The following is a 20,366-nucleotide window of genomic DNA, read 5'->3' on the forward strand; positions in this document are numbered from 1 at the left end:
TGTTGAACAAGTTAAAAATCTTAGGATTATTCTTCTTTCTTTTGAAATGCTCACTGGTTTGAAGATCAACTTTGCTAAAAGCCAAATTTATGGTGTTGGTTATGATGGGGATTTGACAGATTTTTCTTCTCTTTTGGGTTGTTACAATGGTTCATTACCAACAACTTATTTGGGTCTTCCTTTAGGTGATAAATGTGGTGGAGTTGCTAAATGGGACAGGGTGGTGGATAAGTTCATTGCTAGGCTTCCTGGTTGGCAAAAATACTCCTTTCAAGGGCTAGTAAGATTGCTTTGATTAACAACATTCTAGCAAGTCTACCTGTTTATTATATGTCCTTGTTTGAGATGCCTATTTCTGTGATTAAGAAGTTGGAGAAGATAATGAAGGATTTTCTGTGGAATGACAATAAAGGGAAAAGGAAGATTCATTCTATCAAATGGAGGGCTTTATGCAGGAAGAAGAAGTTTCGTGGCTTAGGAATAAAAAATTTGAAGATGACAAATCAGTCCTTACTTGCTAAATGGTCTTGGAGGTATGCCACTGAGGATGATGTTCCGTGGAAGAAAATTGTGACTGAAAAGTATGGATTTGGTGATGTTATTTGGTCTCCTAATATTCCTAAATGCACTTATGGGAGATCTGTTTGGAGAGCTATCATGAAATCTAACATAATTTTTTTTTGAAGTTTGTTAGGTTCAAAGTCAATAATGGCTCTTTGGTAAGGTTCTGGCATGATAATTGACTATATGAGCATCCTTTAAAAGCTTGCTATCCAAATCTTTTTGTTGTGTCAAGAGCTAAGAATTTTACTGTGGCTGAAGTGGGAGTGGTGAATGGTGTTTCTGTTGTCTGGAATTTGCTTGTTCCTAGAAGATTAAATATTGCTGCTAGAATTGAGCTCAACTTACTGACTATTGATCTAAATAACTTCAGATTTAATCTTAATTGTGAAGATGAACTATATTGGCCTCTAACCTCAACTAATATTTTCTCTGTCAGTTCTACTTATGACAAGCTTTCCTTGGAGATTGATGAGCCTTATGATGCTGCAATTTTTCAGTTTATCTGGAGTCTAAAGTGTCCTCCTAAAATTGGTTTTTTCTTATGGCTTATTGCTCATGGGAGATTTCCTACTAGGGACATGCTGTTAAGAAGAAGAATGGATGTGCCAGCCCATTGTTTGTTCTGCACTGCTAATGAAACTACTTCTCACTTGCTTTTCCACTGTGAGTTTGCAAGAAAGGTATGGGACTTCTTATCTGCTAAATTGAATTGGTTGTTTGTAATGCCTTTGGATACTGTGCCTGCTTTGCAATCTTGGCAGCTGCAGTTCTCTGATAAGATGAAGAATGAAGTGTGGAAGTTGGTGTATGTTGCTATAATATGGTGCTTATGGAAAGAAAGAAATGGTAGAGTCTCTTCTGATAAGCTGAATGATGCAATTGTTGTTGCTAATAAGGTTATTTATACTCTGTTTACTTGGGCTCTTGCATTCAAAGACTTTGAGGAGGTAGATGTTAAGGAAGTAATGAGGAATTGGAGTGCAATTTACTTTGACATTACTTAAAATGCTATTAGTCTGTTTTTAGCATTTTTTTCTTTTTATTTTGGTTAGGGTGGTATAATCCTTTTATACCCTCTTTTTTGATCAGTAAAATCTTTTTTTTTTTGCCGATCAAAAAAAATAAAAAATCAACAGTTAAAGATTAGAAGGTACCTGAGGTAAGTTTATTCTCATTTCAACAGCAGTAGAGGATTAGTATTTGTTAATTGCATGTTGTTAGTTAAAGTTAATTAGGTTTACTTGTTTCCACAAATGCTCAATGATTCAAATTCATTAGATATATACGAGAAATCGTGATTAAAATTCCTTAAGCTTATAAGTTGTTAATTGGGAGACTAAATCCACTAACATTAACTTCAAATAATCATTTGCCACTGAACTACTAGCGAATAAGATCATCTAATTAGAGATTGAAAATGATAAACGACAAAAAAGTGACACGACCGAACATCGGCCGCGAATCGAGTATTGCACTTTCCAGTACAATATGTCTGAAAATGATGTCTATAGATTATCGATTTATGATAGTATTTTTTTTTTGAAGCATATTATGATAGTATTTGAAATTTTGAATGTGAATGTGAACATCAAATATCGTTATAATCATTTAATGTTAATCAATTGCTTAAACTAATATATAAATCTTTAGAATCGTAATGTAATGTTGCGACATCGTAGAGGATTTGTTGGTTTAAAAAATGAGAATTTAAAATCTCTCTAGCTCGATTACGTTTCAGTTTTCTTGTATTTTTTATTTTTGCTATTTTAAGATGAAATTAGTTGTCATTAGCCAACCCATTTGTTTGTCTCTACATAGATTCCATCATCTCAAGGAATTCAATGGCTTATTAATTAAAGTCTAAAACATAAACAAAGACAATACCTAATTGAGTTTCTTAATTAAACAATTTCTCCATGTCTCTTTCAAAAGTTTGTTTAGCAGATTTGAAAATGTTCCGTTGGTTAATCATCAAAAAAAAAATTCTTTTGGCTTTTCTAGCTCTCAAGAGTCGCCATGCAACTTACAAAATGTGTTCCTTTAGGGTTCTTGATTCTCAAACATACCCCTCCCTTATACATGTCCTTTGGTAGCAAAAGTGACCTTGGATGAATATTCTAAGGCAAATTGTTTGGGATGCCCATATCGTATTTGTGTAGGTATTTAGTGGTATTCAGCTATAGTTAAATTACAATAAATTAATAACTTTGCTAAAATAATATTTTTTGCCAGTCTCGATTTGGGTTAGTGTACTAAATTAATAACCCTGCTATATTTATAAAATAATAAAACTATTAAGTTTCCAGTAGGGCCCAACTAATATATAAATTGATAATCAGTGCGATAACATTATATTTTGGTGCTTATTAAAATAGGCATTTACGATTTCTTTTTTCACATCAATGCTTATAGAACAGTAGTGTTTGTTGTGTCAGGGACGGCTAAGATACATCCATTTTTCTAACCGGTGGCTAGAATCTTCTCATCCCACCAATATAATCTGATTTGCGTTAATCCGCGTCTGTCACCTACTCCCACGTTAATTTTAATATAAATTTAAGCGTTTCTTTCTTCCCTTTCATTATCCTGGCTAAATTGGGGTATACCCGATTTTAAGTGGACTCTTTTTAAGGGCTAAGGGGGAGTCCTAATGGGTGAAGTTACAAAATCACCTTTACCCTTTATAATACTTATTACCCTAAATCAGTTTCCATTTTTTTCATTTCATCTTCTTCTCCTCCACCTCTACCTTACCGGATTCTCCATCCCCCACCATTGAAAACTCGTCGATTAATTCGTCGTAATCGTCGATTCGAAAATTTCGATTAATCTTCAAACATGGAGCCGCCACGGCCTAGGGCTAGTCGTATGAAAGGAGCAAATAGAAAACCCAATCAGTATAACCCTGGAATTGCAAATTTAGTTCAGAAGAAAGAGAAGAAAAAAACCGTCGAAGAAGAAGAAATCAACGCCGCTGAAACCTAAGAAATGGCGCGATTAAGAAAGTAAGGGCCTACTTAAACTCACTCCAGTACTTCAATTTCATGTTTGCATGTCAAATTAGGTTAGAAAAATCGAGTTTGTGAATTTGCAGTTATTTAGTCGGCAAGGTGTTTGTTCCACGACTCTTCCGACTTTTCATATTTAGGGATAGTCGGCAAGCTCTTAGGTTGAAGATCTTGCCGGCTAATGAATACCTGTAACTGATTTTACAGGGTCGGCAAGGTATTCAACCTTAATACCCTGCTGGATGTTTTGAAAATAGTTTGTGTCTCCTGATGCTCAAGTCATAAAGTCGGAATGGTATTTAAATACCACCTTGCCAGGTGTGTTTTAGCCGGAACTGTATTACTTATAGACCCTGCCGACTAACTATGTGGAAAATCCTTGTATCTACTGTGTTCATAGTTGTTATAAGCCGGCATGTTATTTGAATAAGACCCTACCGACTATAGTTTAACCAACATGTAATTTAGTTGTCGACCCTTCCGACCATTGTTCCGCAGGCTTGATTATATCTGTCGACCCTACCGACTATTAATTTTTTTTCTTAATTGTTCTTGTTCAGGTTGGCAAAGGGAAAGAAGAAAAGTATTACTCCTCCTTCAAGACCTCCTCGCTTTGGTGACAAACTCTTGACTGCAACACATCGAGGGGCATTAGTTGATCCGGGGACGCTCAAGATCCGTGAACGGAATGATTCTCAACCACCACCAGAACCAAATGATTCAGATGAAACTCTAGATGAAGACCAATCAATTCCATATGGTAGAAGAGGTAATGATGATGATGATGTTGAAAGAACTCCGGCTTCTGGAGGAGGTAACAATGATGATGCTGATGGTGATCAAGACATGCCACCTGTTGGAGGAGGTAATGATGATGGTGATAACAATAATGGAGATAAAGATAAGGATAAAGAAGATGAAATTGTTGAAGAAGAAGAAGAAGAAGAAGAAGAAGGTGGAGATTATCAACAAACTCAAGCTAATGATCAACAAACCCCAAGCTGCAACTACAACTGAAACCGGAAAGAAGAAGAGGGTTATCACTAAACCAGACGATTCCCACATGCCTCCCTCTCACTTGAAGGTTACACTGAAACCAGGTGAGCCTCCACGGGGGACCCCAGAAGATGGTGGACATGTTCTTTGTGGATACAAAGATTCATGGGCATGTGAAATCCAAAATACTGTTGTAAGTAATCTCAATCCGTCTTTGTTTTTTTATTTAAGTGTATCTATCTTAAATTTGCTTCAAGTGTTTGTATTTCTTTTCATTTTATGTTTTTGGTATTTAGGATCACAAGCATGCCATCCGTCTTTTGAGGCGCCAAGCTTCATGTTCACTGATTAAGAAATGGCCACTTGACAAGGAATGTGGCGAGGTGCAAGCGATTGTCAAGAACTCCGGGTTGTGGCATGCGGTGGAGAGTTCGATTGTTGAGTATGATAGAGTTACTGTATATGTATTATATGAGAGGTTCTACGGAGAGACTGATACAATGTTATTCCCATTCGATGAGATGGCGATAACTCTCGATGATGCTCATCAAATTCTGGGCCTCGAGGTTGAGGGAAAAGAAATCAGTGATGGATATGATTATGGCATTACTTGGGACAAGATCTTCGAATTGTCCCAAATTTTGTTCGGTTGGAATCAGATTGAGATGGAGTCTATGCTTGTGATGAAGGATGGTTATCTAAGAAAGAATTTTAATCTGAAGAATTTGAGGGACATATTCTCTAGAACCAAGAAAATCTATGATAAGGAAGGAAGGGTGGACTTGGTGCGAATCAATGCTACCGCGTCAGTCTATTTGCTATACGTCTTGGGCAAATGTATCTTCCCCGAAAATTCCGTAAGCTTGGTTGACTGCAAGTATATTCAACTTGTTAGAGCATAGCCCGGTTGAACCCACCAAGTGGTGGCTCTCTAAAAGAGTCACAGAAATGATACCTGCAAGTGCACAGGGTCTGTTGTAGTGAGTGTGCAAGGCAGGGTCGAACCACAGAGACTTGGGTGTGAATTGAAGTAATGAAGCAAGTGACAGTTAACAAGAAAAATCAGTGGCAGTGAATAAGAACAGTGAAACAAAGACAAACAAACCAAGGATGTTAGCCAAGGGCAGTGATAAAGAAACAAAGGCAGGTCTTCCAACTATGTTCTTGTCCCTTGTTAGTTATCAGTCAGCTTCTAGGCTTTCTGAATAACTAGATGACAGTTGCGGTTCAAAGCCGGCTGTTCATATAAGGGTTGGTCTAGAAAGGAGGCTAAAGGCACTAAGATGAATTCTAAACCTTGTGGTAGTTGGGGCTCTCACACTGCAACTACCCGCAGAGAAGCTTGCTTAGTGTTTTAAAAACCTATAAGGATATTCAATCCTAGACAATTCAAGCACAACAAGATCATATCATGGATAGGATAAAAACAATTGAAGTTTACAACATCATTTAAAATAAAAACTAACCCTTGAGGCACTGGCTATTACAGTCCTCTTGGGTGAAGCACTGGCTAGTCCAGGCATGACTTCTAACACATACCCATCATCCCTAGTTATACACAAACCAACTTTCCCCAAAACAGGACCACTTCAGTCCAATTAGGGTTTGGTGAAAATACAAATTAAATCAAAAAAAATCCTACCTAACTCTGATAACAACCCTAATATACTAACCCATACTTCAATTAGACATGTAATCGATTTCCTCAAAAAATCCCCAATGTCAGAAAAATTAGGGTTTTAAAAATTGAAATTAAAATCTTACCTAATCTCTGAATCCAATCAAACTTCGATCCATGCTTGTAATTGGTCTTCTCTTGCTTCCCATACCGCCAATTTGACTCTAGCTCGACCTAATTTACCCACTTCACACCTAGGGTTTCGGAGAAGGATATGTGTGAAATAGGTAGAATAGATGGACTAGGGAGAGGGGAACAATGATGGGTTATCATTGTTTGACGCTGTGGTTATTATGGTGGTGATGGCGGAGCAATTGGGAGAGCAGGTGGTGGAGATGGTGTCTGTAGAGGAATGAAGAAGATGGAGTCGATGGTTTTGGGAAGAAGTGTTCGTTTGGTTGGGTTAATAGATTTGGGTTCTTGGGTGTTGAGCGGTTTCATCAAGTCTCGATGATTCGCGAAGCTGAGCCGTGGGATGCGGAAATGATAGATTGATCTAACGGCTACAAGTGAAGAGACTGGTATCGACCGTCGGATTTCTAATACAACGAAACTGACGGCTCAAGATGGAGTTAGGTGATGTAGTGTTAGACAGGAGCTTCAGACTTTGATGTACTGGCGATACTGCGACCATTGGATTCAGATGTGATCCAATCTGACGGCTGGCGAAGGAGACGGGTATGGATATTGGAAATGGGTTTGGGTGAGGGTTTTGGGCCTTGGGTATGCCAAGCCCATATCTTCTTTAAGGACAATTCTTCCTCTTCAAGCCCACTTCCAGTTGATCCGGCTCTTGCAAACAGCATTCTTCGCTGCCTTTCTGCGGGAGTCTTTGCCGTTTCTTTGTTCTTTTCGCTTCGTGAGTTAACCAGGCTTTATTTAGTACCTAAAAATGCAAAATTAATTAAGAAAAGTATTTTTTCTTGAAAACAATGAAAATACAGAATATGGGATAAAATGTAGAATTAATGCACAAAAGATGAGTTAAATGCCAAGAAAAATATATAGAAATATGCACTTTTTAGCACTCATCAAATACCCCCAAACCTGAATTTTACTTGTCCTCAAGTAAAACAAAACTAAGGAAATCCTACCTATACCACTGTCGTTGGTCTCTCGAATGCATTTAGCGTATGCACTAAGCCTTTTAAACCACTAATTGTCCCTAGTGGACGAGTTGAAGTCTCGTGAAGGTTTGCTTAGAACGTACCTACAAAGTTCTAGGACAAAATATAAGCTCAGATTCCATGAAATGTGACATGTGCAAGACAGTTTTAGCTCACAACAAATGGATATGTCAATCTAGCTTTCAAAGGCACAATCCTAGTACTGGTAACAATTAAAGACATGTTGTAAGAGTGTAAAGTGTATCTACACATGTTAAGAATGATCAGAAGTTATGACTGGCAATCGCTAAGAGATAGTTTTTAGGCTAAGAACCGAATTCAAAGCCAAGCTAGCTGTCCGGCTTTACGAGAATTTTGAATGTTCACCCAATGAGTTGGTGATATTTCAGTTTACCCGCGTTGTACATCGATGGCTGCACCCTCCTTGCTTTATTACTAATACAACATATGAAGAGGATTATGCTGAGTAGAGAAAAAGGAAAGAGAATACCCGATTTCGGCGAAAGCAATATTAGAACTCCATTATTCAAGGCAAGAATCCACCATATGTCAGCCGAGATCATATTGGATTAGCAAAATATGTACAAAAGAAACAAATTTTCTAACTAACACATTATCTATTGGATTATATACAAGAGAATTTCCCGTACACCAACAATCTAAAGAGTTGAGGATCAACCCAAAAGACGAAGTGTAGAGATTTCAACAGCTTCACACAAATAAAATAGGAAAGAAATACAAGTGAGGCTGTGAAACAAAATGAGCTACCCCCAAACTTGGATTTTTCAACAGATATAATTTTGGGTACAAAATCTCGCAGTTTTGGGGGTTCATCATGCACAAGGTCTAGCTCGAAGTGAACTTTGGTAGGGACGGGCAAACATGCTAATTCCAACTGTGGCTCCTCAAAGATATTATACTTAGAAGCAAAATAGTCCAAGAGGACTTGGGAAGCACACAGTTCCAAACCTAGATTAGGGACTCTCAGAATAGTCGGTTTGACAATATGGGTACAAACCAAATCTAGGTTGGGTGGAAGGCCATCAGATTGTGACTTATGCAAGACGACAGGAACATCATTATGAATCAAATCAATATCTCCTAAGTCATCTACAAGTGTCACAACATGCTCACAATCATCAAACAAATTGGCAAGATCACAATCAGAATCATCAACAGATTTATTCTCATGCATCGGCAAATCAGGGGAAACATCACATGGAATACTAGAAGAAACATCATTCATTAAGGTCGAGGCAGAGAAGCCTAATGTATTTGAACCCAAAGGTTCTATAACATCATTAGTATAGACATGTTCTTCTAATATAACATCATAATCATAATCATCATCACGGTAACATGCATATTGGTCCCTATAAACAATTGTGGTGTCCTTAGTCGACTCATGTTCCTCTAGGTTAGGTTCATATTCAACATCATTTACATGAATGGGACTAGACACTTCATTAGGGACAACAAACATCTCATCATGAATTTTCTCCTTTTGTATATTAAGCAACATCTGATCTAAACATGCTTGAATTCGTCTCATGGAGGGAGAGTTTTCAACAGATTGATACATGGGTGCATGGTCGTTAGGGTTTATAAAAGATTGATCGCAACCTTCGAAAGGTTGATTATGGTCCCAATAACTACCATAATAATCTGTAGGTACTTCATACCTTGGATTTTCTCTAGACCGCCTAAAATCATGGAAATTATAGCAATTCGCAATAGTGTGGTCTAAGCTACCACATGCGGGACAAGCATAGATTTCAGGTTTCCTAGGAAAATTAGATGTGACAGATTTCTTACGTGATCGCCTTTCTAAAGCTGCGACTCGAGCTTCTAATTGATCGATCAGTGATGATTGTGTGAGTGAGGCACTAGCAAAATGTTCGTTTTCACGTTGTGATGAATGATGCATGTGTGAATAGTCATTAGGGTTCATGTAAGTCCCCGGCAGCGGCGCCAAAAACTTGGTGGCTCTCTAAAAGAGTCACAGAAATGATACCTGCAAGTGCACAGGGTCTGTTGTAGTGAGTGTGCAAGGCAGGGTCGAACCACAGAGACTTGGGTGTGAATTGAAGTAATGAAGCAAGTGACAGTTAACAAGAAAAATCAGTGGCAGTGAATAAGAACAGTGAAACAAAGACAAACAAACCAAGGCTGTTAGCCAAGGGCAGTGATAAAGAAACAAAGGCAGGTCTTCCAACTATGTTCTTGTCCCTTGTTAGTTATCAGTCAGCTTCTAGGCTTTCTGAATAACTAGATGACAGTTGCGGTTCAAAGCCGGCTGTTCATCTAAGGGTTGGTCTAGAAAGGAGGCTAAAGGCACTAAGATGAATTCTAAACCTTGTGGTAGTTGGGGCTCTCACACTGCAACTACCCGCAGAGAAGCTTGCTTAGTGTTTTAACAACCTATAAGGATATTCAATCCTAGACAATTCAAGCACAACAAGATCAGAGCATGGATAGGATAAAAACAATTGAAGTTTACAACATCATTTAAAATAAAAACTAACCCTTGAGGCACTGGCTATTCCAGTCCTCTTGGGTGAAGCACTGGCTAGTCCAGGCATGACTTCTAACACATACCCATCATCCCTATTTATACACAAACCAACTTTCCCCAAAACAGGACCACTTCAGTCCAATTAGGGTTTGGTGAAAATACAAATTAAATCAAAAAAATCCTACCTAACTCTGATACCAACCCTAATATACTAACCCATACTTCAATTAGACATGTAATCGATTTCCCCAAAAAATCCCCAATGTCAGAAAAATTAGGGTTTTAAAAATTGAAATTAAAATCTTACCTAATCTCTGAATCCAATCAAACTTCGATCCATGCTTGTAATTGGTCTTCTCTTGCTTCCCATACCGCCAATTTGACTCTAGCTCGACCTAATTTACCCACTTCACACCTAGGGTTTCGGAGAAGGATATGTGTGAAATAGGTAGAATAGATGGACTAGGGAGAGGGGAACAATGATGGGTTATCATTGTTTGACGCTGTGGTGATTATGGTGGTGATGGCGGAGCAGTTGGGAGAGAAGGTGGAGGAGCATGTGGTGGAGATGGTGTCTGTAGAGGAATGGAGAAGATGGAGTCGATGGTTTTGGGAAGAAGTGTTCGTTTGGTTGGGTTAATAGATTTGGGTTCTTGGGTGTTGAGCGGTTTCATCAAGTCTCGATGATTCGCGAAGCTGAGCCATGGGATGCGGAAATGATAGATTGATCTAACGGCTACAAGTGAAGAGACTGGTATCGACCGTCGGATTTCTAATACAACGAAACTGACGTCTCAAGATGGAGTTAGGTGCTGTAGTGTTAGACAGGAGCTTCAGACTTTGATGTACTGGCGATGCTGCGACCATTGGATTCAGATGTGATCCAATCTGACGGCTGGCGAAGGAGACGGGTATGGATATTGGAAATGGGTTTGGGTGAGGGTTTTGGGCCTTGGGTATGCCAAGCCCATATCTTCTTTAAGGACAATTCTTCCTCTTCAAGCCCACTTCCAGTTGATCCGGCTCTTGCAAACATCATTCTTCGCTGCCTTTCTGCGGGAGTCTTTGCCGTTTCTTTGTTCTTTTCGCTTCGTGAGTTAACCAGGCTTTATTTAGTACCTAAAAATGCAAAATTAATTAAGAAAAGTATTTATTCTTGAAAACAATGAAAATACAGAATATGGGATAAAATGTAGAATTAATGCACAAAAGATGAGTTAAATACCAATATAACCGCTCATGACTTGTTTGTGTTCTTGGTAAAACTATTCACATGAGGCCTGACTTTTGTATTGGTATGACTTTTATTAGTGAAACCGATCTTAAGTAATCACATGTTGGTATGATCGAGTTTGTGTAGTTTGTAAGGCCTAAAACTGGGTAAAGGGGAACCGATCCTAGTAAGAGGTGCAACACATCACAAAGGGGAATCGATCCTTGTATGGGGTGCAACAAGGTTTACAGCAGAAAGGAGAATGATGCGTGTCGTAGGTGCTCAAATTAATTCACTTATATTCTACTTTACTAATGAATAATATAGCAGTAAATAAGGTTCGTTCCCACGAAGAGCAGGGAGTTTTAGTTGTCAAAAAGTGTCATAATGGGGGTTTGTTTTAGATTTTAAAGCTAAATAAATAATAAACAATGAAAAGTAATTAAGATTGCAAGCAATGAGATAAATATGATCAGGGAATCCTTCTTCGTTACTAAACCATCATCAAGTTATTATATTCATCCATTAATACAATTAATCACACATTATTACCAATCGTGGAATAACAGCTAGCTCAGTGCTATCCCCTAAATTCCTTATATCACTGGGTACGGAAGCTCTCCAATACCAGATTCTATTCGTAGAAACCACCTAGTAGTAGCTCACTCAAGGTGTAATTTGTCCGAATGCTTTATCTTTTGTGAATTATAGATTGATCCTAGTAGTTAGACTCTTAGCTCAAGGTCCACTTTCTAGTGTTGTTTATACACACAATCGCTACACAGAATCCCTCTGCAAGGTCTTGTGTTCTCTACTTTTATATGGATTATTCGACTATTACTTATCTCCTAATTCAATACTAGCGTTTGATTGAATCAACAAATTAATTCAGTTGGCCACCTAAACAATCAATCAATCATAATTATTCTAATTAGTATAAACAATCAATAATCATGTGAAGAACTTCAAAATAGATTTATATAATAACTCAAATCATGTCTAGAACTTAGAATTCATCCCCAATCACTAAGAAGTTTAGCTACTTATGGTATAAATGAAACCCATGAGATACATATGATAAAGTGGAAAAGAAATAGTTACGGTGATGAAATTGCTCCCAAAACCCTACCTTTTCTTCCTTGTGTTCTTCTTTCCAAAACTTGATAAAGTTTTGAAGATACAAATATCTCTTATATAGATGTCCAAATTGTGGTTGTGCCCGTGCACCAAATCCCGGTCAGATAGTTGCCAAAAAGTGTTAAACTTCCCATAGCAGTTCACAACATAGTCACGTCCCAATTCTTTCTCGCACAAAAGAGCTGTAAAACAGCTATTGGGCTGCGCACAAAGCTGGTGAAGTCCAGCCCATTATCAACATTAGCCTATCAGTTCTGTAACTGACAGTGCAATCTCCCGATGACCTCCAGCTTCCCACGGATAACCACATCTCCGTGAAATATTAAAGTCCCTGGATTTTTAGCTTCTCCCGTCAGAATCACGGACGGATACATGACCGTGAAAATAATTTTTCCCTGACTTTTGGTTTTCGGTCATAAACTCTCTCGGACACTCGACTTTCCGTGAATATTCAATTGTTCTGAGTTTTGTAGAACCTCAGCCAAACTCTCTCTTTTTCTCCTTCTCAAACTCTGTTCACAGCTCCAACTCCTTCCCTGAGTTTCCAAACCTTTTGGAGCTCTCAGCACCACAGCGTCACTGCCAGCCTTCCTGTTTGCTGAGCTTAACAGTTATAATCACCTTCAAATTCAGCTTCCTCCATCCCAGTCGTCAATGGCAGTAGCAACATCAAACTTCATCACCATTCCTTTCTTCTACATTGCTACCAACACCAGCGACCAAAGCTCAACTCCACCACTGCCTTCTACTGTTGCCCTGAGTTACATCTCTCTGTTCAACTCCTGCCATTATCGTTCTCTTCCACGACCTGAGCTCCATCGCTGCCATTGCTGCCATCAGCTCACAGCAAAGCTCGACACACCCAACACCATTGAACTGCCACCAGACTCCTTCTCGTCACTGCCATTGGTCACAACTCGAGTAGCAACTTCTCTCTTCTCGTTCTCGTCTCCCTGTTCAACCATTAGCGTGAACAACATCTTAACTTCCTCCTCTCTGACATGTTGACAGCAGCTAGCCATTAACACAGCAAAACCCAAAAATACCACGAACTCAGGCTCTTCGTCATTGTAAATATGGTATAAATTAAATAGGTAGAACCTTTGAATTACACCAAAGTGGAAAGAATAACTCTGATCCAGAAAGTAGTACAATGCTAAGATTACACAGAAAAGGCTTGCTTGATCTCTTCTTCTTAAGAGATGGGTATTTCTAACATTCCTAAATCTTCCTTGAGTCCCTAGATACCGTACACGTACTCCATCTTGACTTCTTTGTCACTCTGACATCTCGAGTCCGTACACGTGTTCTTGATATCTCTTTTATTATGGAACACCTTTGTCTTTGGATCAGGGCTACTCTCTGCTTGGACCCACTTACTATTGGCACTCTTCCATTCGGCAAATGGGCGCCTCCTCCTTTTATTACTTGTGTGGGTATACGACCAGTGATCACCCTTAGCATCTGTCATTCTTCTCCACTCATGCCATTGGTTCGTGTAGGCGCAAACTACTCGGGAGTCACAGGCTCTAGTCATTCCTTAACTATCCCATGACGCTCACTATGCAAATGCAAGTCCCATAATTCTTCCTCCCACGTTCATTACTTCTTCATATCTTGTCACATGGTGTAGGGTCTTGGAGTAGGTCCTTACACTCCCATCCTTTCTTCCTCATCTCTTCATATGTTGACATAGGGTGTTGGGTCTTAGAGGAGGTCCCTGCACTCATCACCTTCCTCTCAACTCGTGCCACTCATCCATGTGGGCGCAAAATACTCATATGGACACAACACTCATCCCCATAAGCGCAAAATACTCATGTGGACACAACACTCATTTGTGCCTGTCTTTCCTTTCTCCGTTGCCAGCAGCTGCACCTTTCCTTTCTCTTCTTTCATGCTAGTTGCTCGTGTAGGCGCAAGACACATAGCTCCCTTTTGCGCTTTCTCCTCTTCCTTCTCTTATATTGTTGGTCTCGTTTGTAGGCGCAAAGTCCCCAATACCATTATGCACCTACCATCTTCTTCTTCTTCTTCTTCTTCTTCTTCTTCTTCTTCTTCTTCTTCTTCTTCTTCTTCTTCTTCTTCTTCTTCGTCTTCTTCTTCTTCTTCTTCTTCTTCTTCTTCTTCTTCTTCTTCTTCTTCTTCTTCTTCTTCTTCTTCTTCTTCTTCTTCTTCTTCTTCTTCTTCTTCTTCTTCTTCTTCTTCTTGTGTCGATCAATCAGTTCCACCTCTTGCTAGTCTCTCGCTGCTATTTTGAAGGCATGATTATCGTTATGTCCTTCTCCAAATTTTGGGGTATCTACAGTCATCTACATCGCAGACAGAACCACCATCTTCTCTGCAGCTCAGCTACATAACCATTGTTACAGCAGAAACTCCATATTTTGCTTCATTCCTATCAAGTGCCATCATCACAGCATCATTCCTATCAAGTGCCATCATTATCAACAACGACCATTGATCCCCAGCTTCCTCATCTCGATCTCCTTCCATGTTCCCTTTACTGGAACTGGCAGCTCCTTCTATCTCCAATCATTTCAGTACCATGATGATAATTCACCACCAGTCATCACTGCTTTCTCGTCTCCATCTCAACTGCCAAACTCTTAACTGCCATCTTCCTATGGTAACAACACCACCATCAATCTCGAGTATCACAGCTCCATTCAACCTATCTTGAGCTCAAACCAGGCTCAGGTTCATGATCATCAGCAAGTGAACGGCAGCAGCAATTATTCTCTGAGCTGATCGTTCATCAGCTTAGCTTCCACTGTCAGTCTTGCAAGACTGACAGTTCATTAATGTTTCGTAGGTTCCTTGAGCAATTCAGGCGGATGCCTTCATAAATTCTGTACTTCAAACCCTCCTCGCAATTATGACTAGCTTCGAATTCTTGTAATTTCTTCATACGACGTCGGCATGACTCCATTCTTTCGCCGTTAGCTTCATATTTTCGTCCTCTTCAAGATGATAGCAAGCACTCCTAGATTTGAACGAGTTCCACTTTGTCTTTGGCCCTTCTCTGCTTGCGGCTAACTTCTTTCTTTGCACAATTAAGTGCATATTCACTTCTTTTGGATGATTCACCTAATAAAACGCAAATAGAGAAAAACAAAAGTAATATACAATAATTTGCAAGAATATAAGCAATTACTAGCATGGATTCGACACTAAATATATGCAAAATATGCACTTAACAAATTCCCCCCACACTTGGCTTTTGCTAGTCCTCGAGAAAACTATCTAAAATACAATAACCCCGTATCGTCGAGAAAACGGATGCACTTAGCTAATGCAACATGCCTTTAAACCCCTAGGTGTCCCTAGTGGACGAGTTATAATCTCGTGAGGGTTTACTAGAGATATACCCACAAAACCTACTTTTCCAACTTACTAGTTCTCCCGAAATGATAGCATCCAACGCGCTAAGAAGACATAGATATTCTGCACACTAGTCATAAGAAGTTAGACATATATATGAATACAATCTTATCCTTAAAAGTTGAGAGAGAAATAACCATCCCTTATCGAAAGAATCCGGGTTCGAGAGTAATCAAAATCTCGACTCTGCCTTACCAGAAAGGGTTTTATGAAGTTGCTCTCAATAATAAACAACTTTTTTTATGGGTCACACATGTGTCCAGGTAGGAATGAAGAGAGAATCCTGTGACACGTTGAATAGTGGGAAGGAAAAACCCTCCGAATTGTTTTGAAAACCCACATCATTTATTCATTTTGAAAACCTTTTTTTTTTCTGACGATCTCTAAGAAAGGAAATCAACCACTTAACGAAGGTCCGTTCGACGTGCAGTTAGCACCACTCTCACAACATCCATAGAAACGTCTTCGGTCTTCATTCCTTGTCGTCATCTTCGTCTTCGGTCTTCAACTCTCGATGATAACTCTTGAACTTCGTAGTCTTGACAATAAAACTCTTTTTCTTCAAATCCTTGTTGCTTGAAACTTCATTATGGATATTCCTTCTTTCCCATTGGCTTTATTGAAAGAACAAAACTAAAAACAAACCAAAATATGATACAATACATTTTTCTTGTCTCTCTTTTTTTTTTCATCTTTTTTTTTTTCATTTTTTTTATGACAAGAGAAAATAAAACAAATAAAGATAAAATAAAATTGCAAGTACAAAGGCCATGGTGTAAGTACTTTACCGCTTGATTCTTCACAACTTGTATGTCTTGATATCATAAACTTCTTGAACTCTCATCTTGATAATTCTCGCTCTTGTACATAAGTCTTCAACATGTAGAAATTCTGCTCCTTGTCTTGTTGCTTTACTTGAATCTGAATCTGCTCATTTCTGTACTGTTTCCTGTAAACCTTAAACGTCTTCAACTTTCCTTGTAGATTTTGATGTCGCTTCCTTGTTGATGATGATGTGTTTCTATGGACATGTTGGTGTAGAAAGATATAAAGTGGATGGTGCTAACTGTGAAAAAGATTACAAGTGGTATGTAAGTTAGCAATTAGATGTCACCATCATGATTGATAAAATAGCACTCAAGAGATCAAAGTAGTGCTTCTATTGGTGGGAGGTTGGGTAGCTCACCATTCTACCCGGAATTAACGTACGGTGACACACACTCTAAAAGCACATATTTAGACACGTACAAAGAATTGAAGGTAGGTGCCTCACATGATGTAACAATAGGTAGTCTCCACTATAGGGGATCACAATTCTACTACCGAATTCATTCTGCACCTCATTTGCCACTGGCATGGTTAAATCCAACTTTAACTCTCAAACAAGCAAGAAACCCGATCATGTTCTCTGGCATCTTTCAGTTCAGTCACTCTTGTGAGAATTTTGATGTAATCTTAGCGACATGTATACTATGTGACTCTAAACTAACTACAAGCTGGAGTTTTTCATGCAAAAATGTACAACAAAAATGAAAAATCTATATGCAAAATACTCACCCACACTTAAACTTCACATTGTCCTCAATGTGTAAAACCGAAAATTCTGAATTCTGACGTAACAGCAGAAAAACGAAAAACCTGTACAAATTGGTAAGGAATTTGGAAAAACTCCATTTCACAAAAGTTGTTCATCTACGTGTTTTCTACAATTTCAAAAGGGCACAATGTTTCGATAAACGGTCTAACAGTTATGGTCTCTGTACTGAACTACGTGCAGTCTAAATTCTGACGAAAAGGTATTCGTCAATAATTTCTTCTAAAATAAATTCCGTACTTAATGAAATTAAACATGGGGATGCAAATATGATATGAAAACAATAAAAACAAAAATTAAAAGGGTTTAAGATACAAAACCTATGGGTTGCCTCCTATTTAGCGCTTGGTTTAAAGTCGTCAGCCCGACTTGGCTTTCTCCTTATTACTCCTCCAGAGGGAGCAAATCTCGAAACTCAAGGAAGTATACATCCACCTTGTCGCGTTGAACCACCCCAAATACCAATAATCTGAAAATTTGAGGATCCATCCAGAAAATAATTTGTACTGCAAATAATAGCTTCACAACGATGTTAGCACAAAATAATAGTAGTGATGATATCACTCGACAGAAGTTTCCCCCACACTTAGTCCTTTCTACACCTGGAAGTGTATAGAGAACATAAAATTTGGGAAATTCTATGGATTCTTCTTGGTGAACCTGCACAACGTGAGAATCAAGTATTTCCAATGGTGGATATTTAGAAGCAAAGTAATCCAATAAAATTTCTGAAGCACATACATCCAAGCCTAATTGAGGTAACGGAGAAGAATTAATATGCAAAGGATTAGTCAAACCTTGCAAAAACTCTTGTATTATGAAATCCTCTTCATCCTTAGAATTCAAGTGAATTACTTACCTCTCGTATCTCGTGGTCCTCTATCAAACCTTGCGACCATTTTTCGTCATTTTCTGCCTCAACTACAGTCTCAGCATCATTATAATCATGGGAAAGTTTAATTGGGTCTTCCACGAATTCATTCAACTTGATTTAATTCCCGAGCATCATCTCTTCAACATTCTCATCATCGGAATCGGGTCATTCTCCAAGAAAGTCTTCCTCATTACAAATCCTAAGATCTTCTTGTGAGTATGTTACACTATTTACAATAATAGATAAATTATATCCACTCTCCTCCTTTTGAATAGGTGAAGGATCGTTATTATGATCCGGAGTAGGAATAACTTCCTCATTGTTGTGAGGAATTTGCGAAGGTTGCTCATCTTCATCATCCTCATAATCTTCAACATCCCAACGACATTGGAATTCCATTCGTATGACTCTGTGAATTTCTTCAAGAGTCTCTCTTCTGATGCTCCGGCTTCTTCTAGATGATCGTATTGCTTAGAAAGTTTTATAATATTAATACGTTTTCGGCCATCACTCACGATAGAGTTCCAGACCATATCTCTTCTCCCGGAATGAGAGAATTAAGAATTTGATAAATAGGAATAGGTCTAAATTCGCTATCATAAGGATTCTCCCGCATCTCTCGTTCCAAACGGTGAATACTAAAAAATTTCATAGTGAACACCAAGAATGGTACCTGAAATAAAAAATTTTAGACAACAAAGTTAAAAACTAAAAATAAAACTATATACAAAAATAAACTAAAAAGAAATAACAACTAAAGCTACCGACTGCTCCCTGGCAGCGGCGCCAAAATTTGATGCGTGTCGTAGATGCTCAAATTAATTCACTTATATTCTACTTTACTAATGAATAATATAACAGTAAATAAGGTTCGTTTCCACGAAGAGCAGGGAGTTTTAGTTTTCAAAAAGTGTCACAATGGGGGTTTGTTTTAGATTTTAAAGCTAAATAAATAATAAAGCAATGAAAAGTAATTGAGATTGCAAGCAATTGAGATAAATATGATCAGGGAATCCTTCTTCGTTACTAAACCGTCATCAAGTTATTATATTCATCCATTAATACAATTAATCACAAATTATTACCAATCGTGGAATAACAGCTAGCTCAATGCTATCCCCTAAATTCCTTATATCACTGGGTACGGAAGCTCTCCAATACCAGATTTTATTCGTCGAAACCACCTAGTAGTAGCTCACTCAAGGTGTAATTTGTCCGAATGCTTTATCTTTTGTGAATTATAGATTGATCCTAGTAGTTAGAATCTTAGCTCAAGGTCCACTTTCTAGTGTTGTTTATACACACAATCGCTACACAGAATCCCTCTGCAAGGTCTTGTGTTCTCTACTTTTATATGGATTATTCGACTATTACTTATCTCCTAACTCAATACTAGCGTTTGATTGAATCATCAAATTAATTCAGTTGGCCACCTAAACAATCTATCAATCAATCATAATTATTCTAATTAGTATAAACAATCAATAATCATGTGAAGAACTTCAAAATAGATTTATATAATAACTCAAATCATGTCTAAAACTTAGAATTCTTCCCCAATCACTAAGAAGTTTAGTTACTCATGGTATAAATGAAACCCATGAGATACATATGATAAAGTGGAAAAGAAATAGTTACGGTGATGAAATTGCTCCTAAAACCCTAACTTTTCTTCCTTGTGTTCTTCTTTCCAAAACTTGATAAAGATTTTAAGATACAAATATCTCTTATATAGGTGTCCAAATTGTGGTTGTGCCCGTGCACCAAATCCCGATCAGATAGTTTCCAAAAAGTGTTAAGCTTCCCATAGCAGTTCACAACATAGTCACGTCCCAATTATGTCTCGCACAAAAGAGCTGTAAAACATCTATTGGGTTGCGCACAAAGCTGGTGAAGTCCATCCCATTATCAATATTAGCCTATCAGTTCTGTAACTGACAGTGCAATCTCCCGATGACCTCCAGCTTCCCACGGATAATCACATCTCAATGAAATATTAAAGTCCTTGGATTTTTAGTTTCTCCCGTCAGAATCACGGATGGTTACATGACCGTGAAAATAATTTTTCCCTGACTTTTGGTTTCCGGCCATAAACTCTCTCGGACACTCGACTTTCCGTCAATATTCAATTCTTCTGAATTTTTTCGAACCTCAGCCAAACTCTCTCTTTTTCTCCTTCTCAAACTCTGTTCACAGCTCCAACTCCTTCCCTGGGTTTCCAAACCTTTTGGAGCTCTCAGCACCACAGCGTCACTGCCAGCCTTCTCTGCTCGCAG

The sequence above is a fragment of the Papaver somniferum genome, chromosome 7 (genome assembly GCF_003573695.1).
Source record: "Papaver somniferum cultivar HN1 chromosome 7, ASM357369v1, whole genome shotgun sequence".
Classification (NCBI taxonomy): Eukaryota; Viridiplantae; Streptophyta; class Magnoliopsida; order Ranunculales; family Papaveraceae; genus Papaver; species Papaver somniferum.